The sequence below is a fragment of the Urocampus carinirostris genome, chromosome 10 (genome assembly GCF_059441175.1).
Source record: "Urocampus carinirostris isolate Australia breed hairy pipefish chromosome 10, RoL_Ucar_1.0, whole genome shotgun sequence".
NCBI classification, from domain to species: domain Eukaryota; kingdom Metazoa; phylum Chordata; class Actinopteri; order Syngnathiformes; family Syngnathidae; genus Urocampus; species Urocampus carinirostris.
In genome coordinates, this window is record NC_142358.1 from 18,102,887 (window position 1) to 18,127,589 (window position 24,703).

At 38.9% G+C, this 24,703-nt stretch overlaps 1 protein-coding gene and 1 pseudogene across 1 annotated transcript in view; one reads left to right on the top strand and one right to left on the bottom strand.

Moving 5' to 3' along the window:
- Positions 1-3,419: 3,419 nt before the first annotated feature.
- Positions 3,420-24,703, top strand: part of arhgap35a (Rho GTPase activating protein 35a) — a 97,399-nt gene continuing 76,115 nt past the window's right edge. Inside the window, exon 1 of the mRNA XM_088345014.1 lies at positions 3,420-4,013. The gene's annotated coding sequence lies outside the window, so the exon portion shown is untranslated. The remainder of the gene's footprint in view (positions 4,014-24,703) is intronic.
- Positions 14,139-14,258, bottom strand: LOC148358006 (U2 spliceosomal RNA; annotated as a pseudogene).

The window sequence follows — 24,703 nt, forward strand, 5'->3', positions numbered from 1 at the left end:
CGGTATCACGATAACACTGTATGTAATATCCCACATGCCGACATTTCTTGAGTAAATACCATGTAAATTATAACTATAGCCTTATCCCCCTTGTTTTATAACCTTATCTTCTCTGTTCCTTTATCTTCTTGGCTCATACCTCACTGTGAATGTGTAAAACTGGAGTGTCATGCCCAATTTCGTTGTCACAATATGTTAACCCATCTTGTAACAATGACAATAAAGGTATATTCTATTCTATTCTATTCTATTCTAATAAAAGAAAACCAAAGGTAATATGTTGAAATTTGTCCAGCAAGTGCATGACAGCAACGACGCCTCAAACCTGTAAATGTAACTTTGTTGTGTATTTCACCTGTTATGTTAATGGGGGATAGAATTAGTGTCATTGTAACATGAGAAACGCACAACGAAGTTGGCATTCATTTTTGGTACCCGTGAAATGAAATGATCTGCATTTATATAGCGCTTTTCAAGTCAATGACTTCCCAAAGCGCTTTACATTGTGCTTCACATTTCCCAATAGAAGTCGTGATCTGTGCAGCCATGTAAGGCGCTAACCTGCTTATTGGGGGTATTTAGGGTTCTGTGTCTTACCCAAGGACACTTCGACATGTAACACGGACAAGCCGGGATTCGAACTGGGATCCCTTAATCCTAAAACGATCGCTCTACCTCCTGAGCTACTGCCGCCCGTACTATAAATTGTTTGGAATAATGTAATAGTGTGGAAATGAGATAAAATCTCCTGCATTTTTTTCAAGTCATCTATAGTAGTGGTGGTGGTCCGGAGCTCTGACAAGTAAGCTGAACTTTATACTAGTGGTGGTCCGGAGCTCTGACAAATAAGCTGAACTTGGACCTGTTAAGATTGTTTACAGTACAACGCAGTTTATATTCCACCTACTTTTTTTCTGTGAAGAACCCACGGTATTATTTGGTTATTATTTACTTTCTAAATAGTTTTATAGGTTATCTTACTGACTTCTGTTCGGTGAAGAATCTAGAAGAGTTTTCCATTTAGGCACTCCCGCAACCGTCATACATTTTCTTTTACAAACTGACCCCGGCCTCTGATCAAAGAAGGGAAAGGTTTTGTGGCCCTCACAAGAAAAACTGTGAACCCTGCTTTGGCTTGCAAAATCATGGCATAAGAATCTATCCCTTGTCTGGTTAGGCAGCCAGTTCAATTGGCCAAGAAATTTGCAGTTTCCTACTTAGCATTTATTGGAATTAGACAGGGTGGAGGAACTGGGACTGTCGGGGATTGCTCAACGATTGAGCAGAGGAATGCTTTGGCCCATGAGACCAAAAACTATTTCAGCTGCAAGTCCAGAGCAAGGGATGCGGTCAAATGGATAAGAAAAAAAAAACTGTGACATGGGGAAATCTAATGTATTTAGAGCTTCCTGTTTGTAATCTCTATCTAATGCAAACTGAAAGTTTATGCTTGTTTAGGCCAAAGCAAGAAGAAAAACAAAATGGATAAAAAGCAGAAGCTGATTATTTTAACTAGAACTTTGACCTGGGTTAATCTTGTTCGGTGTGACTTGGGCAGTGCAAATATTGCTTGAGACCGACACGGTGTCCGATGTGATTGGACATGAGTTTGTGTGTTTATTCAAGCAAAGGTTAGTGCACTTTGAACGCTAACCCTCTGTTTATATTTCATGAAATGTGGATTCATAGTGGAAAACACACTGTTGGATTTTAAGTATATCTGAGATTGGTCACCAAAAGGTTACAGGGAATAAATAAATATTGGCTTAATAATTATTTAAATGATGATTCATTTACTGTTTTATCCTTCGACTCATTAGCCCTACATTTATTTACCGGTAGCTATATATTTTTAATTTGGTTTGAATATGCATAATATGCCACTAATATAAGTATGGCTTTTGCCACCATGTTATATTTAGTCAATATTACACCCAACACTAATGTTACATTTTTCAAAATCAAGTAAATTGTGTAGTGCTTTTTTTTGCTCTTTTTCTTGCTTTGTTATTGTCATTATGTTACATTTTTACCGTCAATATTGTTGTTGTTTTCGTCAACTAAACGTCAGCCCTTTTTAATTTCAAACTAATATTAATCCGAGTAATAATAACTGTCATTCATTAAGACATATTTTAGGAACCTTTTTTATTTTATTTTATATTTTATCCGGTCGTTCCTTAGTTTTTTCTCCCTTAACTTCCTCCTTTTTTTGTATTTTCTTACTCGTTTTTTCTGTCTTTCCCATTTTGCATTTTCTTTTTATGTCCCATTACCATTTTTCATTCCTTCTTTCTTTTATGTTTTTCATATTTTTTCCTTCTACATTTTCTTTTTTCTATGATATTTTCATTTTTTTTCCCCTTTCCTCCAGTGTCATGCGCTCCGTGGCCGGAATACGGTGGGTAAAAGCATGATAAAAGCAAGTAGGCCCTGTTGAAAAAAATATATAAATACTCTTTGAACTCAGTTGACCATTGTTAACACATCTCATCTCATCTCATCAGCTGCACCGCTTATCCTCAGGAGGGTTGCGGGGGTGCTGGAGCCCATCCCAGCAATCATCGGGCAGTGGGCAGGGGACACTCTGAACTGGTTGCCAGCCAATTGCAGGGCACACAGGGACTGACAACTTGCTCGCTCATTCACACCTAGGGACAATTTGGACCGGCCAATACACCTGAAATGCATGTCTTAGGAATGTGGGAGGAAACCGGAGTGTCCGGAGGAAACCCATGCAAGCACAGGGAGAACATACAAGCTCCGCACAGGAAGTCCGGTAGCTGGATTTGAACACACACAGGAGGTTCCCAAGACCGTAGAACTGCACCGCACACACGCTAACCACTGCACCTCCGCTGCCCTTGTTAACACATACTTATTAAAAATATTTAAGTTTATACTTTGACGGACATCGCAAACACATTCACGGAAATGGTTCCTTTACCCTCCAGGGCCATAGGGGCACCACTCTGTGTGGTGTCTTGGACAAGTACAGCCTGGCGGTTCCCATCCCTCTACAGGCCGTTTTTTCATTTTTATGGAAGGGCTTTGCTTCCCCACATGAAGATACAGCACCTTCATCATGTGGTCGCCGATGTTTTGAGTTCAGCATTGACAGCCAGTGGTGTGTGACGATACCGATGTCAGATCTGTAAATACAGAGTAAATACATGTATTATGCTTTTTTTGAAGGACATGATATTGTAAGTCTTTTACTAACTCAAATAAGCAAATAGTATTTAGCAGTGAACATGTCTCAATCTAAAAATTAGTAGAATATGTATACAATTTTAAATGGTAAATGTGCGTGAATTGCAATACCCCCGAAACAGGAGAGAGTTAGAGTGAAAATGCGCGTCCATGTAATAGTGCGCACGAACCACTGGGCGAGACTGTCTCCCCGTGTTGGCCGCGAAAGAGGAGGGGAGATGCTGCCAGGAGTCAGGAGAACGGCCGCCGCCATTATTGGGAAACTGACAAAAAGAAGCGGACTTTACCCACACAACGTCACACATTTTTTAGCCTGCCAGCAGCTCCTCAACATCCGCTAAGGAGACGGGAACTCAAGCTTTTCTTTCCTTTCTTTTAATCTTCATTCCTTTTTTTTTTGTTGTTTCGCGGGGATCATGGAAGAGAGCTCGCCCCTTTCCCCTCTCCTGGCGAATCTTTTATTTTGACACAAAGGAAATAATAATTGCTCCAAACAACGCAGCGGCGAAGAAAAAAAAAGAGCAGACTTCCGAAAGGTTGCGTTTTAACCCCTTCCCACCTTTTTTCGTTGTTTATAGGCGTGTAGAAGACGACATTGTGCGGCATTTTCTTTGCTTCTTAACTAGCATTCAGTTGCTGGTTAGCCCCTCTGCCACGCTAATGTGAAAACTTGACACGCGAGCCTAAAAAGTGTCAAGAAATGGACACTTAAAAGTGTTTTCGTGGAGTGTTTTTTGTCTCTTAAAAAACTGCTTAGAGAGAAAGGAGTAGACGGAATCTGGAGAGAAAGGAATGTTATGGTGAGTATACCACTTCCTTTTAAATCTTCCCATTTCTGGAGAGTGTTGTGCTTAATATGTTTGAATATCATCTTTTGTGCCACTTGTTTGACTGCAGTTTGCGAATATATGCGGGAGTCGTCACCAACACAATTACGGAAAGGCTGATCATAATTCATTTTAATGGATCGAATCTTGTGTGATCGTTTATAGCTGATTCATGGGACGTTTATTGAGAGGAAGGAGCTCAGTACGCAAAGACATCATCCAGTCAAACATTTAAGATAGTACTGGGTTAGTAGGGATACCAAGGGCGTAGTTTTGGACGGAGGGGACATGTCCTCACCAATGTTGAAGAATCACAGATGTGATCGCTTATAAAATGCGCTACGACCCCACCAATGCCAAAACCAAACCTACGCCCTTAATTGATACCAATATCGATATCCATCCCATTACCAGTTTTGGGTGGTATCGGCAGAGCAAGGAGCTCTGAACACGCGGACGTCATCCAACTGAACATCAAAAACAAATAATGACCGATGACTGATACGAGTATTGATAGCAATCCGATACAAGATTTTTAGTACACGCATTGAAAGGTCATCACGTATGAACGACATCCAACTAAATGTTAAGAACCAGAATGGGCAAAGTACTGATACAAGTATTGATATTATTCACAATACCACTTTTGGGGGACATCAGTAGAGGAAGGAGTTTAATTTGCATGCACGTCAACCAATTAAACATTAAAAACCGTAATGGTCAAGTACTGCTAATATCGATCCCAATAACAGCTTTGGTAGCTGATACTAATATATTCTGCCTTATAGTGGCCATTTTACAATCAGGGACTTGGAATGGTAAACTAAAGTGGACTTTTATTTACTATGTTTATGTGTTAACAGTATTGAAGACTAATCATTTAGTATGAAAAAAGGAACATCAATTTAAAGGGAGAATTTATTATTTGACCACCAGATGTTGTTGTGTTGTGCAAATAATAACGTGTGTGAAATAAGCAAAAATGAATGAACCATTATTTAGAGTGCCATGAAAAAGTATCTGCCACATGGAGACAACACAAGGAAATACGGAATCTTGAAAGGTTGATTCCATTTATCAAGGCACAAAAAATAATAACATATCTACCTATCTGTGTTGAATCAAGAAATCACTTCATTTTAATCTGTTAGATAATGTAAAATAGGCTACAAAATCTCAAGAACACAATTGACATGCCACGATCCAATGAAATTCCAGAAGAAATTAAAAAAAAAAAAGTGATTAGAATCTATTAGTCCAGATAAGGTCACTAAGCCATTTTGAAGGTTGTAGGGCTCCAGCAAACAACTGTCAGAGCCATTATCAACGAATGGAGAAAACCGGGAACAGTTGCAAACCTTCCCAGTAATAGTCGTCCAACTAAGATTACTCCAAGAGTGCGACAACGGCTTATTCAGGAGGTTACAAACGAACCTCGAAAAACATCCAAGAAACTGCAGGCCCCGCTGGCCACAGTTAAGGTCAGTGTTCATGACTCGACTATAAGAAAGACATTGGCCAAAAAATGTCACCCACTGGAGAGTTCCAGGGGGAAAACCACAGCTGTCACTAAAGAACACAGAATCGTCTGCCATTTGCCAAAAAGCATCTTGATGATCCGTAAGACTTATGGAGAAACATTCTGTGGACTGATGAGTCAAAAATTAAATTTTTTGAAAGGTGCACAGCCTGTAACATCTGCTTTAAAAATGGCTCAGCATTTAAAAAAGGGAATGATACCAATAGTAAAGCATGGTAATAGTAATTTGATGGTCTGGGGCTGCTTTGCTGCCTCACGACCAGGATGGAATAATGAATTCTGGTGTTGACCAGAAGATCCTGAAGGAGAATGTGCGTGCCCTCAAACTGAAGTGCTCTTGGATCATGCAACAACATAACAATTTGAAACACACCACCAAGCCCACTTCTGAATGGCTAAAAGACAAAAAAAAACAAAATGAAGGTTCTGGAGTGGCCAAGTCAAAGTCTGGATTTAAAATCAATTGAGATGCAGTTGTGTGACCTTAAACGGGTAGTTCACACTTGAAAACTCACCAAAATTGCAAATTTGAAACAACTTTGCAAAGAAGAGTGGGCCAAAATTCCTCCATAGCATTGTAAAGGAATCATTACCAATTATCGTAAACGTTTGATTTGTGTTATTACTGCCAAAGGTGGCCCAAATCGCTATGAAGTTCAGGGGGCAATTACTCTTTTACATAGGGCCATATAGGTTTTGATTTTTTTATGTGCCTTGATAAATTGAATCAACATTTCCAAACTGCATTTTGTTTTTCCTTGGGTTGTTTCTGTGTGATATTAAAATTGGTTAGACGAGCTGAAACCTCTGTTGGTGATAAACATGCAAAAAAAAACAAATCCGAAAGCAGGCAAATACTTTCTCACAGCAATATGTCAATATTGTTTTTTGTTTTTTTTTAAATAAAACACATTTTTTTCCGCTAGGAGGTGCTATTTAATACACGCTATTCCTTTATATAAATTCTGAAGTACCCAAAATGGGAGGTAGAAAAAAACTGCTCAATATTAAACAATCAAGAGAGACACTACATTATTAACAAATTATCAAGGATTGTTTAACTCTTTCCTGTGGTTTATAGATCCGAAATCAATCACAGAGTTAATTAGAACAGGAACTGAATTAGAATTAGCGTTGTCTTTATTATTGTTGATAACAAGAAAGTAAAACTGTTTACTTAATGGCACTCCAGATTGTATGTGTACTAAAGAAAAAAAATAAGATAACAAAAAAGAAGTTAGGATAATTAGGTATTTATGTTCACATAGTAGTGCTTGGAGACTGGTTTAAGTTGTAAGTGCATTGTAGCAATAATGCAATGAATAATAGTGCAATGACATTAGCAGCAACATATTTCTCAAAAAAGATTGGATAAATCAATTAGAAATACTCATTGTCCTATACATAGGAAAGCTATATATCTTTCACTGTCCTGTGTGCTTGTTTAGGGTGGTGATGGCCCTGGGGAAAACTGTCTCTTATAGCAAGGTTATGTTTTCAAATAGTAAAAAACCACAAAGAACCCAACCTAATGATGGTTGGTTGGATCCCTTAACCACTAGGGTCGTAGGGGTACCATTTCCTCTGCTGTGTCTTGGGCAAGTATAGCCTGGTTGAACCTATGATATTCTAGATAATTCTTCCCTCATGTATACATTAATTTCATTTCACACTAAAAGCTATGCGGCTCGCATGTTTTATGATAATATCCTGAAGATTTATGCAGGTAAACTCATGTTACCAATTAACATAGCTGTTAATCTATTTCCATATACCGGAGACAGTCAAGGCGTGTGCTATGCTTACTGCAAAGTGGTCGTTGCCCTCTCCACCAGCCACTCCCTTTTGTGTGCCGCCGTGTCCCCGCTGGACATCTGGCCACTTCATTTCAGGAGACGTCTCTTTTACTGCCACACCGGTGTAAAATCGATGTCAAATGGTTTGAAGCAAAAGGCTGGGGTCTGATGCTGTGTCGTTGCAAAATCGAACTACCAGCAGGAACTTAATTAGCGGACGACAACGCTGCTGTTGTTTGCCCTTAAAGGTAATCCCAAATTCTTTAACATGCAAAATGTGAGGAAATTGTACATGCTTTTTGCATAAAATCTTTATTTCATTGGTACACAGTAATCCCTCAGATATTGCAGTTATTGGGGATGACAACTTCCTGCGAAAAGTCAAAATCTGCAAAGTAGCTTTGCACCTTAGAAAAAGCCCCTGGTGGTCAAACTTGCCTCGAGATGGCGTCCTTAGCGACTGGAATATACGACTGTAACGAAATAAAAAATATAGCTCTACAAATAAAAACCCAGAATACTGAATTGCAGTTGAATGAATTGTCTTTATTGTCATTACACGAAAGTACACTGAACTTTGAAGTCATCTTTTAGTGCAAGTGGTTTTAGAGAGCAGCTGGGTAGCTGCATGCTAGCATCAGGTATCGAGTTGAGCCGGTTATCCATGATTAAAAAATACAACCATCCCGAATGTAGTGGTTTCCTCACAAGTTGAAACTCCGTGGCATCAGTTTCATGGGTAATGGATAAAGTGTTGGTGAGATACAGGTAGGGGTGGGTGTGAAGTTTGTTAGTTTGTAGCTTAGCTGTAGCAGTCGGCCAGACCTGCATTCTTGGTATTTTCTTCTTACTCGACACTTTCTGAGTCACTTCCCGAACCTGACAATCCACAGAGCACCCGCTGTTGATCACCATATATATTTTTTTTTGCTCTTTTGTAAATTTCCCTGCGGGGATGAATAAAGTATCTCTCTCTCTCTCTCTCTCTATCTCTATCTATCTCTATCTCTATCTCTATCTTCAGAGTCAGATATAATTGCTGAGTTTCTTTCCAATATAACGAGCCTTTAAAAGCTAGTTGTCGCTGTTCATTTTGGATGGACCTATTGATTAGTGTGCCCACTCTGCTCTTTGACTGAAAGCTTACACCAGCCTATCACAGTGAAACACACAGACGGTCACACCCACACAACTCACAAAGCCTTCCCTTACCTGCCAAGGTGATAACATTTTCTGTCTGCTAAGAACACAATGCAGAATATGTTTATCAATGATAATAAAGACAATTCAGTTCAAAATTTACCAAGCAGTTAACCAGCGATAAACAAGGCGCAAAGTAGCGAGGGTTCTCCGTGTTCCAATTAATTTTCAATGAAAATGCATTTTAAAGACAGCATGTCTTGTCCATGTCATCCTGAGCTGTGATGTCATTGTAAGAACACTAGCACTCTAGCAAGCTATTCGCAATATTGTTTTATGTGTAAATTAGTCAAAGAGGTGAGGAGTGTTTTGAGCAAAGAGTTGGTATTTCTTGTGGGGAATGCCCGGCGTTGTCGCAGGTGAATCCAGTACTGGTACAAAAAAAGGGGCAGCGGCCAAATGGGCTTACTGGCAAAAATAACAATTAGAAAGCTCAAGTGGGGCTAACCAGGACCGATCAATGAAAGTCTGCTGCAGCCTTGCCGAAAAACCGCCAGGCTGGCTGATCAAAAAACATGCAGTGAGCTTGCAGACTAACCAGGTACCAACAACAAAATGTGGCAATGATTACAGCGATTCAGTGGGACCTCGGTTATCGCGGTTAATGGGGACCAAAACCACCCGCGATAAGTGAAAATCCGCGAAGTAGCGGCGCACCTTCAAAAAAAAAAAAAAAAATACATTTTATAGATATATATATATATATATATATATATATATATATATATTAACAAAAATAAATATATATATATATATATATATTTTTTTTTTAAATTATTATTATTTTTTTAGTCCCGGTTAATGGGGACCAAAACCACCCGCGAAAAGTGAAAATCTGCGAAGTAGCGACGCCCCTTCAAAAATGCTTAAATAAAATTTTTTTTGTTTGGGGTTTTTTTTTTTTTTTTTTTTTTAATTTTATTCCATTATTATTTTTTTTTTAGACCTACGAAGCTCTGAACCCGCGAACGTGGAACTACGAAGTAGCGACGCCCCTTCAAAAATGCTTAAAAAAAATAAATATATTTTTTTAAAAAAAGATTTTATTTTATTATTATTATTTTCTGGGCCCGCGAAGCTCTGAATCCACGAATCGCGAAGTAGCGAGGTCCCACTGTAAATGCTAAACCAGGCAGAAATAGACAAACCAAGGAACACAGCAAACCCGGCGTTTACACCAGGCTATCCCATCAATAACATGCGGTAAGCAGCCAGCCTTACTGGGAACGAAAAGCTGCAACTGCTACGGTGATAAACGCGAAGCCAGCAGGAATCAACAAACCAAGGAGCAGGGAATAACTGTTACTAATGCTAGGATAGTTGGTCAAATAACACACAGTGAGTGGCAATCTGGAGCACACAACATAGGAAAGCCCTCAGCAGCCTTGAAGCTAACCGGGAGCTATTCGGACAAAATAATACCATCAGTGACACACGTGACAAAAAAAAAAAAAAATCTACAATCGCTTACCTCCAAGCAGAAATGAGTGCTATACAATCGCAGTTCACTAAAATCTGTCTGTTTTGGAGGTCGCCTCACATATTGTGTTAATTGGATTTGCCATTTTGTGTTGTGCTCCTTTATTAACATCACAGCTCCACAGAGCCAAATGGGTCAACTTTAAGACTAAATTTCTTGTGTCCCCCTGCGTGTGCAATATTTAACAATATATTTGCACTACGTGTTCTGTGACTAGTTAATAAAAAAACAATACTTTTAAGTAAATAAATCATTACCTACCCTGGTAGTTCTGATAACCATTGTAGTAGAAGAAAGAGTGTTCCAATAATCGCTCAGACCAAATGGAGGACAATTTAATTTAATGCAGGAATGATCTTTAATAATAATAATAATTCACTGAACCATATGCATACCCAATGCTGCTTTTAATTGCAAAATGCCGCTTGGATATAGTAACACCACCCCTCAAATAGATGAGCTGCCTAACAATATCAATCAAGACATTTCTGGTAGATTTATTTGGCCTTTTGCAAATTGTGTAAAATACTAATTCACCTTGATGACTTATAATGCAAGAGTGAGAGTTATAATTATTTATGAATTCCATTGACTGTCTCGAATTAAAGCATGCCAGCCGTGTGATGTGGGTGATAAACAGAATACTGAAGCGCGCTTGATTAATGGATGAGGAACTGCGAGGGTTTATGACCTTGTGTTTTACCTGGCTTTACACAGTTCAAGTCATTATAGGACAGGCGCAACTCAGTTGCGAGCCTAACATGCACGGGGTAATAGAAAATTGAAATTGTTTAGGAATCCATATCTTGATGTTTAATTGATTGCGTCTAGAAGCATTTGAGGCTAAACTGAATATTGATTCAGCTCGTTTGCTGTCTAGAAAATAATCAAATTCATTTTGAGGTTTCCCATAACAATGCTCAATTATACAGCATTATTAAGCTCAGCCAATATGATAAGTAAAACAATTTCTTTCAGTTTTAGTGAAAACACCCGTTTGAAAATAAGTTAATGTAAACAGTTTATAGTTAATGTTCTTCACAGAAAGCTTAAAACAATTTCCAAATATCAACCCTTTGTCCTTATAGGTTTTATTGTCTACTTGTTTTTTTTATTATACAGCACATAAGTTAGTCACACACTTTTTTGTGACAATCAGCAGAGAGAAACTTATACATTAACTGATTTATACATACTGTAGACTTAGCTGCGTTTGTGGGTAAATAGGTCAGAGTCTAGCCCTTCTGTAAAGACAGAATACTGTGATATTAAGTTGAGCTATATTGGGTTCAGTAGCTATTACTTGATATTTTTAATTGTACATATTCTATTTGACTAAAACTGCATTAGATCAAGTCAAGTAAATAGTCTGTCCTAGAAGAAGTTGCTCAAATAGGGTCCACAGCCATCTGACACAATTGTGATGTCCTTGAGCGTCATAACTTGGGTCAGTTTCCTGGGTTGTTTTGCACAGACAACTTCCCAAAACGGGTGTTTGTTTTTTTTAAAACTAAACCCCAAATATGGTTGTTTATTGCAAAAAAAAAATCTATAGTTTTAATAAATGGATCAGTTTGCTCAAGCAATCCCACAAAATGTGTTCATATTGTACAAAGCAACCTCAAAAGGTTTATTTAAAAAAAAAAAAACCTCCAAAATAAGTTTAAAAGCTTCAAAGTGGGTTTGTAAAACAAAAGCGCTAAATTGGTTGAAAATATTGGGTCCGTTTATCAAAGGAACCCAAAATAATCTGGGTCCATCTCATTCACAAAATTGAGTTGTCTAAAAACTTCCCAAAAGATAAGGTTCTTTTGGACAAAACAAAAAACATTTAGATTGAATTATTCCAAGTAGTTTATCTATCCATTTCCCCCAAATTTGGGTCATTTTTGAACCATTTCTTAGAGTGGAAAGCCTCATCTATTTTGGTCCCAGGTAAAATGTGTGAGCATCTGCCGGCCCCGCTTCTCCTTGCCTTTCTGGGCTTATTGCAGCAGACCAGTGACACCTCCAAGTGGCGTACTCGCTACCAGCGTACCCACTCACCCCTTGTGCCGTCTGTCACCGGGTTGTGTCGATTTTCTGGGGTTGGAATTGTGTCGCCAGGATTAAAAGGAGGCTGGTTCTGCTCGTTGGGCTTTGGGCCAGACTTGAGGTTGCATACTCAGATTAGAACACAGCAAGTGAGATTAAGAACGTTGTTATCTGGACAGTTGGGAGTTTGGCAAGCAGAAAAATTGGAGGGGGGTGCACTCCTTGACTTTATCTACATTCTGAGAAATGAACATGTAAAGCAGTTTTAAATCACATGGACTTATCTAGGACTGTTTACCAGGGATGGTTAATAAATGGAAATTTTGGTATAGATCCAATCCAAGTCAATAGAAGGTAGTATCTGATACAGATACTTTTTCAAAATGTCATGATCATTAAATAATTGAACCCTTACCCCATTGAGTTGGGTCACAATTTCAAAATACACTGAACAATGATTTTAGGCAGTAAAATGTTTCCATTTTCACTCATTTACTATATTGTAAACTTTAAAAGTACAAAATCATAAATGGAAGTATTTCTATCACAACTACTTCAGAACTAAAGCTAAGAGTCATACCAAAAAGGCAACAATGGAACAGAAATACAATTACTGCATTACAATGTCAACAAGACAGTTTAAGTACCTTCCATTGCACAATAATCTGAAAATAAAGTCAGTAATGCCCAAAATGTATCAATTGTCTCTCATTGTCTCTGTTGCCATAGCGACAAAAGATTGACAGTTTTTTTTTGTTCAAGAACAGTTAATTTGTTTACATGTTTTTGGTTGCAGTTCCTTGGCCTTTGTGCGTGTGTGTATGTCAATTTGTGGTGTTGCCCCTGTAGCAGCCCACATTACCACACAAATTATACGTGGCATTGTTGTTTTTTGTCGTCAGAAAAAAGTCCACACCACACAGCACTCCCTATTTGCCTCTGTCATTTTTAGCTCCTGGTAAGGGTGGGTGCATAAATTCAGGATGCAGCAGCAGACCAGTTAGGGAGAGGTGCTAAAAGTGTGCCTGACAGTCGCACACTCAGGCATAGGCTTAGAGCAGGGGTTTCAAACTCATTTTAGCTAGGGGTCTCATGCTACACAAAAAAACCTCACGGGGGCCAGAGTTGGGGAGGCAGTAGCTCAGGAGGTAGAGCGCTCGTCTTGGGATCAAGGGATCCCAGTTCGAATCCCGGCTCCTCCGTGTTACATGTCGATGTGTCCTTGGGTAAGACACTGAACCCCTAATACCCCCAATAAGCATGTTAGCGCCTTACATGGCTGCAAGGCCGCTATTGGGAAATGTGGAGCACATTGTAAAGTGCTTTGGGAAGTCATTGACTTGAAAAGCGCTATATAAATGCAGATCATTTCATTTCAGTAGTAGATTAAAGAAAAAGAAAGATGATGAAGGACAAAAAGAGAGAAGTAAAAAGAGAAAACCTTGGACGGACAGAAATAGAAAGAGTGATCAAGTGGACATATTTAAAACTGCAGCTCGCCTTTCTCTTGTGCTCCTTTAGGCTATGTCTCGTGGGCCGGATTAAAACCCATGGCCAGTGGTGCTGGGTTAGCGCAGCCCTTCTCTCTCTAGCTACATAAAGAAACAGCGCTTTGAGGAAATTGGTGGAGGAGTGAAGTATCCGTCCCAAGACAATAGTATTGATCAGATTGAAGTCCTCGCTTTGTATCAATAATATTGATATTTTGGATCGATCCGCCCACCCCTACTGGTTACTTTTAAAATGTACAAGGTTGTTTTAGATTTGAGTACCACTCTTGGCAAATGCACCCTCTAACATATTCCCGTGTCAACCCACGCTTTTTTTCCCCCAATCCTGTCACCTGCGCATTTGCACATTTCTCCCCAGGAGCTTACCTGTCAGGGGGTTTGGGGTTTTTAAGGGTTATTGATCTATCTTCGTTATTCATTATCCATTATCCGTTATCGGTCAGTTCATTATACGCTACAAAGCCTAGGAGCCAGGACACTTACTCTCAGCCAAAAGGCTAAGCTAAGGTCCTAGCCCTATAGCCTTGTTGCGATCATTGCGAATGCACCGTTCCCGGAGGTACTGCAATACCGGGCCGATGCGTGGAGTGGACAGAGCAAGCTCTTATTCCATCTCCGGATTGCAAAAATCAAAGGTCATGGCAAAGGCCAAGCTAAGGACTGACATAGCATCAAAGCCACAGTCCAAAAACAAGGCCAAGCTAAGGGCCTAGCATCAAAGGCGTCAAATCCTGTGAGGTTTGAACAACCACCTACACTTTACTCAATGCCACCTAACTTCATACAGCAATGACGGCTCATCAAAAATTGTGCTTTTCTCTCCGGAATGCCCCCCCTCTTGCACTTGTTTTACCGCAGAAGCTTGCTTGTAAGTCAGCGTAAGACCGTGTTTGATGGAGAAGGGAGCTAATTATAGCTGGAAAGCTTTGCAGTTTGGTGGTCCCGATTACAGTCACTCTTCACTCAATGGAGGCTTTGTTTCAGTGACCGATTATTAGGCAAAAAGAGGTGCATTCTGGGATGATTGCATCTGATATTCCATTAGAAAGTCCGCCTGCCTAAATTGAAATTAGGGTCTGTTCCATCCTCCGTGTTTCAGCATCCTTGCGTATTACTATTTGGATATAAAGATCTTTGCCTTTTGCCTCCTATTTTGCTTTAGAGTTGCTTTAACAGAAGCACTGAAATATATGCCACCAACTGACCTCAAGTCAGCAGTTCCACTTGTGTGCTGCGTCTATTCCTGGGAACGGAAATGACTGTTAAATATTGTCCACACTCAAGGGCTTTATAATGAATAGCTCACTGTGGAACTTTGAATTGACTGTTGACAAAAATTGCAAATGCCCTGTACTTTGCACAGCCAATAACTGTATTGTTTTCTAATTCATATTGCATATTTAGTGGCTTTGCTTGTAAGAAGAAAGGCTTTTAAGTATGATTAATGGTGTTATGAGTGCTTTGCAAGAAGTGAACACGATTAAATTGGTCTTCTAAGCGAGAACCGTTGTGACACCATTTTTAAATTGTGGCCTTGCATATATTTGAGCAGAATATTTGATATAGAATCACTATTTTGTTCCTTAATTCAATGTGAGAAATCCAGGTAAGATCCAGTCTTATTCCTTCCAAGTTCAATATGGATTTTCTTTTTTTAGTTATCATTTGATTTATATTAGGGCTGCATTGATTGATAAAGGGAATGATTAGATTAAAAAAAGGTTAAAGCGAAATGTGTGCAACCTGTAGAAGCTTTGCATGTTTTTTACATGTTGACGTTTATCTTATTTCCAGTCCTGTCTAACAAGTTCAAAATTAATTTTATTCTATTTAAATTAATAACTTATCAGTATTTTGCAGAGGGCGGGGACATGCTGCGCAGTTTGTCAGTTAATGACAGAGAATCAAACCAGTTCCATTAAAAATGTTTTCAGTACCCTGTAGTGTAGTCCCTCCTTACATCAATTTGTTTAAGTTAATGATGAAAAAAATTCTTAGATTGCCAAAATCTTACACAATGATTGCCTTCCCGTGATCTGATTAAAACTCCGTGACTAAATTTGCAAGCAGGTCATAAACCGTTTAAAACCCGACTGAAAATGTTTTCGTAAAACTTTTAACATGCTGAGAAACCTAAACTTGGCATTATTCGGAATTTTTATAACCTGAGAAAGTGTCCTGTGTATCCCTTTCTTTATTAAAATGTTTGGTCTGGTCGCTCAGGTTAATGAATTATTCCAATAGTATTTCAAACAAAAAGTCTAACTATAACTTTACCGGCACGTAAACTTACTAACTGAATCTTGATAAACTGATCTTACCTGTACCACTTGCTGGAAAATGCCTTTTGAAATTTGCATAATTGCTCCTGGTAGTTGTAAACAGAGGACATGTTGAATGATTCTGACTTTCCAGGCTATAATGCCTTGTCACTTGGGTGGCACTGGTTTTGACTGCTTTTTTACCCTTGATTCTTTTTTGGCCTCGGTAAAGTACAAACTGTTCCCCTGGAGCTAAGCAATTGGCCCTGAGGGGCTTGCGTAGATTGCACCTTCAGGCTTTTACGTGCATACTGTGTTCAACCCAATTGGCAAGTCTGTTTTAGCAAAAAAAAAGAGAGCGCTACCAAATGGCTGTTAGTTTCTGCTTTAGGGTTCTGTTCCCTGGTATGTGCCTTTTCAGCTTTGTACTAAGGGATCAACCAATCAATGAGAACCATAAGTAACCTTGCTGCTTGGCTATTGGCCGCAGCTGAATTCCTTGACTCGGCATGTCTGTAGATAAGATGTTATGATTTAACTGCTGCCCGCGAAATGAGGGCAATGCCTAGAGTTTACTAGGTTGGACTTTCTCTGCTTTAATGGGTCACGGAGACCCCCGCATAATGGGAATTATAGTCCCAAATTGTTTTTGATTGAGTGGTTTAATGTTTTAAGTCCAGTATTCTCCAGAGAGTGACCTTAAATCATGAACTGTGGTCCACTTGTAGTCAAGGTTGTTGTTTATATAAGAGACATTTCTTATGTTTGTACTGTTTCTTGTAAATCCATTTTGTGCTATTTTTAAAGATTGAATCAGTATGTTTCAGCCCAATGTTTTATTTTTCAATTCTGGAATACTTTAAGCATCTTGTGGCCTCTAAGATCTCTGTTTGATGGTTTTAGTCGTAAAATACACTTAAATCATAATCTAAGATTAATAACAATAATATGTTCGGTGGAGATGCACTTAGTCCCTCTGATCCCCATTCCCCAGATATCCAGGAAGACCACAGTGGCTAAGCCACATTAAGATAAGAGCTCTTGTTTTGTAGTGAGTGATATTTGCTAGTGACAAAACATTATTTAGAATATATATTGTATTAAATTTATACTGAAACAATTAACCTTTTTCAGTTATACACCTATAATTTTTTGTTTTGGGGTTAGTTTTACACTAAGCCCAAATTGAATGGTCATAATATTCTGAATATAATTCTATATGCCAGGCTGATAAGGTGGTATTGGCTTTCACTACATTAGTCTTTTTACAACTTAGTACAGATACACAGGATGGATATGAAGTTTAGTTTTGTAGATACTCAAAAAAGGAAATCAATAAATTTATAACATGAAATAAGAACAGCCAATAAATTCCAACATGTTCTAAAAGTCCTCCCCGAAGCTCTTTGTTTTCATTAAATCTCTTAGGTTACAAAAGCAGATCACCCTAAAGGGTCTGGAAATCAAAAACAGCAACATGATTGGCCGATAGTGGCAATTTAACAGTGCATAACAGTAGAAACAACGAACATCAGTGAGATATAACAGTCAAAATAATGAACTGGCATCCTATGCAATCTCCTTTGCTGGTGTTCAATATTAAAAACAATCTAAACTCATCAGACATCAATCAATACTAGTATTGGTTCTTCTCTAATTTCCAACATTGGCCTTTTTTTTTTACATTCAGAAGAGTTCACAGTCAATGCTGCATCCAAGGTCCAAGGTATGACTCACACTTATTCTAGGCAAAAAAGAAATGAAATCACTGTTGTTGGGCATCTGTGGAAGACAAAAAATACCGTTAGGTCAATTTCTACACCTCTCTTATAACATCTAAGTTATCTGGCATTATCCACATACTTGTGTGGTTCAGTACTAGATTGTAAAGTTATGTTTTTGGTTACACTACATAAATCGAGATAAATTCTGTTGAAACGTATTAAGTTTTACCTTCCTTGGTCATTCAGTTATGCTCTTTTAATTCTCCCGAGGTAATTAAAGCTGCCCACCTTAGTCACAGACTGGCAAACATTTTACAAGAAAAGAGAAAATGGGCTGCTAATAGCTGTTCCCACTGGCCTGAAAAATACCTCGATTGACCCAGTGTTTTCACTTTTTTCTTCTCTTCTTTCCTTTTGTTTCCCACATTTCTCATCTCATCTCATTAGCCGTACCGCTTATCCTCATTAGGGTCGCGGGGGGGCTGGAGCCCATCCCAGCCTTCTCCAGGCAGTGGGCAGGGGACACCCTGAACTGGTTGCCAACCAATTGCAGGGCACACAGGGACAGACAACTCATTCGCTCATTCACACCTAGGGACAATTTGGACCGGCCACGGGGGAGAACATACAAACTCCGCACAGTAAGTCCGGGAGCTAGATTTGAACCCACGACAGGTTCCCGTGACATGAACTGTGCCGCACAAGCGCTAACCACTGCGCCACCGTGCTGTTTCCCTCATTTAACATTAGCTATTTAATTTAGCTCTTTTGAGGGCACAATGCAATGTAATCGTCTGCTGTGCTTAAGGACACAGGAATGGTGCCGCCTTGTCACCCAATGTTTGACTCCGATGCCACTTTGGGGGGTTTTGACCACAGCGTTGGCTTACGGCATGTACTCTGCAAACACACGTGTTTTGCACACAGACTTAAAACAAGACTCTCGATGTCCATTTTTGCTGTCATTACTTTTTTGAACTTTATTTTAAAGTCAGCATTTTAAGTTTTAATCATTGGTGTTTTTTATTTGTGGTTAATGATAATGTGATGGGAAAGGTCTGTAACTTAATAGACACAATAGGCAAGTTTTCACTAAGCTGTAAAGTTGTTTAGCACATTTTACATCTTTACTCTGAAACGTATTAATATTATTATCGTAGTATTTGTGGCCACTGGTGACACTCCAATTTTGTTTTCTGTTAGGAGCACAACACATTTTGGTCGAAAGAAAAAAGTCACTGCAACGCTAGCATGCCAGTTTCCCTCCCATTTGAGAACATTAAAATCATTATTTTTAGTGTAGTATATTCCACTAATGACAAATGGATACTATTTTTAATATGTGGCATGGTAAATGATTAATTTGGTAAAATATGCCATTCAATAAAATTACTGTAGGCTTGATTGAGTTCAATATGGCACAACTGCTGAATCAATGAGGTATGTTTTTAAACCAGCTCAATGGCCTTGGGGGTATGGGAGGTTGTGGTTCAAGCCTCGGCCGAGTCATACCTAAAACTTAAACATTGGTACCCGTTGCCTCCCTGCTTGGCGTTCAGCATTAGGGGTTAGAATTGGGGGGTTTGGTCACTTAATGACTTTCAACACCTGAGTTGGGGTGAGCGAGGGGGCTGGGAATCCCCTCCTCTGAATCAATCTCCCAAAAAGAGTCAGAAATGACTCTAGCCACCTCCCACTAGGGCAGGGGTCGGGAACCTTTTTGACTCAAAGAGCCATAAAAGCAAAATATGTTAATTTTATTTTGGGAAAGAGCCACACCATATAATGAGAGACAAATTTACTAAATTGCTAAACCCGCGCCCCAGACAAAAGCTTAGTCTTCAGCACATTTATTTTTGATGATTTGATAAAAAATTATGAAAAGAAAATAATGCCAGAGCCCGTGTCCCAAAATCAACAAACATACCACCTTAAACTTGTCTCTTTCTTGCAATTACTCAAGATCGGTTAAACTCATTTTGACCCTTTTTTCCAACATATTGGTTTCAAAACCAGATGCAAGCATTTATTTAGTAAAAAGGTCACAACATTCTGAGAACAGGGAGCCTGATGTGCTTACTTTTGGCGCAGACGGAGTAGGGCGAGAGATGGGAGGGAGTGCTTGCACTTTTTGCATAGCTCCACCCATCCCTCCCACTCACCCAATCAAATAACTAAGTTCTCTCCCGGTGTTTTCGCGTATTTACAATTTGTTCCGTGGATTCATCAAAAAGTATCCGAACACTGGAAGCAGATTATATAGTGAGCTTTTATATAAAGGATTCTTTATATAAAGGATTCTTTAGCGTGTAAAACGAGTTTTATTTTGTGTGGCACCTTGGCTGTAAATCGTAGTGAAAACGTGCCCTATATATTCTGAATTGTAATATATTTAGAATCAGCTTTGGTTTGGCTTTGCGTGTGTCAGTACAGGATTAATGGCTCAAGTTTTGAACGAAATGGAGAAAATTTGCATGCAATTAAAATTGTCTCTGAGCCATAGGTACTCATAGAAAGAGCCATATCTGGCTCGCGAGCCATAGGTTCCCGACCCCTGCACTAGGGGGATATGGCTGTGGTATATATTAACATATTTTTTGAAACCAATTCGTTTATGTGCTATTCCTTTTCTCAGATATATTTCGCCAATTAAAGCCAAGACTGTCTTGATACATCCAAATGTCAGATAATTTGAGTTGTTGAAATGTTTTCATTTTTGCTGAACGCATGTATTTTAAAATTAAATAAATAAATACTCTATTTTAGTTTTCTCAGTGACATTAATGGCGCATAGTCATGAGTGTGTGCCCAAGTGATGTAATCGTTGTCCATGTGCAGTCAATACCTTTTGTGATTGAATAGGCAGAATAATGCTTAGGATTTCTCTTCTGTGAAAATCAAGCCGGTTTGTTTGTAACCGACCAACTCCGGCCTTTAGTTGGAAGGTATTGAAAAAAATAGTGGTAGAAGAACAGGCAGTATCTTGAACCTTGAAGTTATAAAAGATCCACCAAAAACAAGCAGAACTCTTGATAAAAAGGACTTTTCCCTGAGGTAAATCGACTAGTTCAAAAAGTTAGCACCAATGGTAATTACTTAAACGATAATGAAATTAATTTTGCTCCAAAATGTGGGTTTTTTCGGAGATCAACTTTTTTTCCTACTCGGATTACTTTAAAAAAATGGATGGAGTAGAAAGATGAGGGTTTAGTCCTGTGGTTCTTAACCGAGTTTGATTTACCGCACCCAACCAGTTACATACTGTATGCGCATTCAACGAACCCTACTTTAGTGTAAAATAAAGTATGTTGGGTGTTTTTTCAGAATCAGGACATCATTTTTGTACTGGTGAGTGTAATGAGCCGTGCAGAACAAAACCAACATAGTGCAAGGACTCAAACAAATTACATACAATTATTCCTTTAGTTTTGTCTCTTCAGTTGCTCGACTTGGAATTGCAAATCATGCAGATGGGACGCTGACTCCCATCCTGTTCCGTGATGCATGATAATCCACATTGAATGTCTGATCACTTTCTTATTTTTGCTTGAATGGTTAGTGTGGATTAGAATATGAAGAAAGTAATTACACAACCTCCTACTATGACGTTCACACGTTGGATTACTTTATTCCGTGCAGAACTGGTTGACCAAGCAATGCCATGTGATCATCTGCACACAGTGATGGCCAAGTGTGGCCTGTCTTTGTGTATGGCCTGATAAGTCAGTGTGTCTTAACCCCTTAACGTTCCGACGTCCCACCGTCAGACTGTTGACAAACAAAGTAATGTTTTCACAATGTCACCAGTCACTGAAATGCATTACGCCACATATAATTGGAAAGCCTAAACTCTTGGGATTCAAGAGATCCCTTAACCACTAGGGTTTCCTGTCGTACGTCTTGAGCAAGTACAGCTTATTGGTGTCCATCCCTCTACTTCTAAATGTGCTCATAACAAAAACATCACGATCAGTCTTAAACAAGATACCCGAAAATTATAAAGCTGGCATAGCCCACCAATAACATGTTCTTGTAGTCAGCTAATTATAGTATTACTCGCACACATGGATTTGTTACATCCAGGACCATGCAGTGACTGTAACAGTGTAAAATATTTACTTTAAAACACTCGATAATGCCAAAAGCATGCACAATCTGTGAATGGATTCTGGAAAGAGAAGTCAAACACTAAAACATATATCACAAAGTCTCTAATTTGGCCAAGGTAAAACACACTGTTGCAAAGGTTTTAGGGCTGTAAACTGGTCGTCTCCCCCCATAAAAGTGTAAAATACAATGTTTAGATAGATAGATAGATACTTTATTCATCCCCGTAGGGAAATTCACACTTCTAGCAGTCTACCCTGTTGTATATTAACAGATTAACATGATGCCCTAGGGGTGCTTGTAGCGGAGTGGATGACGTTACACGCCAGTCCAAAAGTTCGACATCCCTGCGGCAGATGGAAATCTTTTTCTTTGTGTCCGGGGATACACCACCTCGTGTTAGCGAGTCCGTCTCCTCTCCGATTCCCGTAGACTTTCGTGTCTCTGTATAGCGGCGCTGAAGCCGGATAGCTCCGGGTTTAGTTTTTCAGGTTGTAACAATATTGACCTGTGACCAGGCAAGGCTTCATGCTATTGTACCAGCTGTTTTCTAACTAAGATGCCCATGCAACCCTCTTGCAGGCATGTGTTTGCAAAAAAAAAAAAAAAATCAGCTTAGAATAAAAACTTTCTATTTCTGTGTGTTCCAACTTAGATTATTCAATGTTAGTCACTCTTGCAGTGATTGTTTCAAACCTCAGAGTGTTACCTGTCAAAAAGGACCAAAACCATCCAAATCCTCCAAACAGTTCAAGAAATGCATTCGATTTACTTTGGATATGACTCGGGTTGGCATATTAGGCTAATTTTACAGGTATATTAAGAGTTTAACCTCCGCAAAAGAGGCTCTGCTAAACCCCCTCAGACTGACTCACAAAACCCCTTGGGTTAGATTAAACTTGGTTTAAGAACCACTGGTTTATTCTTTAATTTCTTAGTCCTTGTGCTTCTGTAACATAGCCGTAATATAAAATTATACTGTGTACCCTAAAGATCAGTCAAAAATCTCAACATTGTCTTGAACTGCTAGATTTTCTTTTTAGAAAATGGTTGGTACTGAAAAGAGACACCTGAGTAGAAACTGTACAGAAAGGACTTGATTGTACACCCCTCCAACCTCCCAAATATAACTGCCAAGATTGTTTCTGGCCCCTAAGTGGTCATGTGACGGTGGCCATAATATCCTCTTCAAGGTGGGAAGATAAAGTGGTAGCACATAGCTTTTTGATATCACAAACTGCAATGCCTTGACACCTCTACATCCCTTATTCGACCCGGTCCAAATCTGTGGCTCTATGCAATGGCCTCCGTGAGCCCCGGAGCCTGATGAGTAAGCACCTCTCAGGATGCGGATGGTTGAACTGGCCTTTATCGATCGTAGCGCCACTGCCTGTCACCCAGCCACCACTTAGCTAATGACGCCCGTGCTGTTCTTTCATAGTTGGGGGGGAAAAAGACGACCATAAAGAACTGCAGGGTCGAACATAAATATGAAGGGAATTGCTGAAAATGCTTGCACCCAAGCATTGTTTACATATTTGGATGGTAGCGCACACCCTGCACTCTCTCTGTCTCTAGCCCACTCTTGGTGTTGGCAGCCATCTTTGTGGTGCTTGTGGGTCCATCTGCACAAAAGAAAAACAGACTGCAGTTTCCGACAGACCGCCAGTCCCTACCTTGGCCTGGCTGTGACCTATATTTTCGGGGTCTTTTTGTTGTTGAACAAATGACACATAAGCGCTCCCAGTGTTGAGTCTTGAAATCAAAATATACAAGAAAAACAATGTTTTGATATGAATGCTGCAGTGGCGGGCCTTGTATTTCCTTCAGTGATGGACTTTAGCAAGCTGTCATTCTGTGCATGCAGATCATCTTGTGAATGCCTTGCAACAAGTAATGGTTGAAATGTGATCTGTTAAACGCTTACATATGAAAACACACTTCTGAAATGATCACAACCAGGGTAAAAGCATTAGGAGGAAGCTAACAGACGATTCGGAATTATTTATTAGGTATTAATGGATAAAATATAATTACATCCCATGATTTGGATATTTCTAGGTCAGGTGCCACCACTGGTATATATAGTAATCCCTCGCTATAACACTGTTGATTGTTTGCTGCTTCACAGATTTTCGTATTGCATTGTTTTCTGTAGTCAGATTGACTAAATAATCCCCAAGAGAGTAGGTATTGGTAATAGTAATGAAATGTCTACATGCACATTACACAATACTTTTTTTTTGTTAAACAAATGCTTGGGCCTGTAAAAAGGTTTTTTGTTTGATTTCAAATTACTTTAGTATTTCATCGTATAATTATTAAAAATTTAGATTACTCAGAGCTACCAAATACTAAGAATATTCAGTAGTTTTTTACATCACTTTGTGCCAGATTATACAATACACATTTTCTATGAAAACTATAAAAATTCAGAAAAAAAATCATGTTCATTTTTGTATTTAAAATCTTCATTTTTACAAATACATCAATGAATAAAAAATGTTAAACAAGTATTCATATGGTTACGGATAGAATAAAGTTATAAATGCCCACCACTTTGTTTTTTCCTTTTATTATTTTTATGTAATAACGTTGCCCAAAAAACACTTTCAACCTAAACACGGCATTCTTTAATGCTACTAGGAATAACGTTTCAAACTAGAAAATCTTCATTCAGAAATACGATCTTCAATAGATGGCACTCTGGTTTCCATTTTACAGATCTCATGTTTCGCGGGTCATTCTTGAAACGTTTCCCCCATGAAACAAGAGGGATTATTGTTTACAGATACTATAACCATTTTTACCCCCTTGATTGAACAGGTGTTTATTTTTTATTTTTTGCCTAAACATCATTTTTATGTCTTAAAAGTTACAATGTAGGTATGGTATATAAGTACAATTTTTTTCGTGACCAGTTCTGAAGATTTTATTCCACCCATCCATTAATTTTTGGAACATCTAACCCCTCTTCCTCTCAGAGCTTATATTTCCCATGATGCACCAG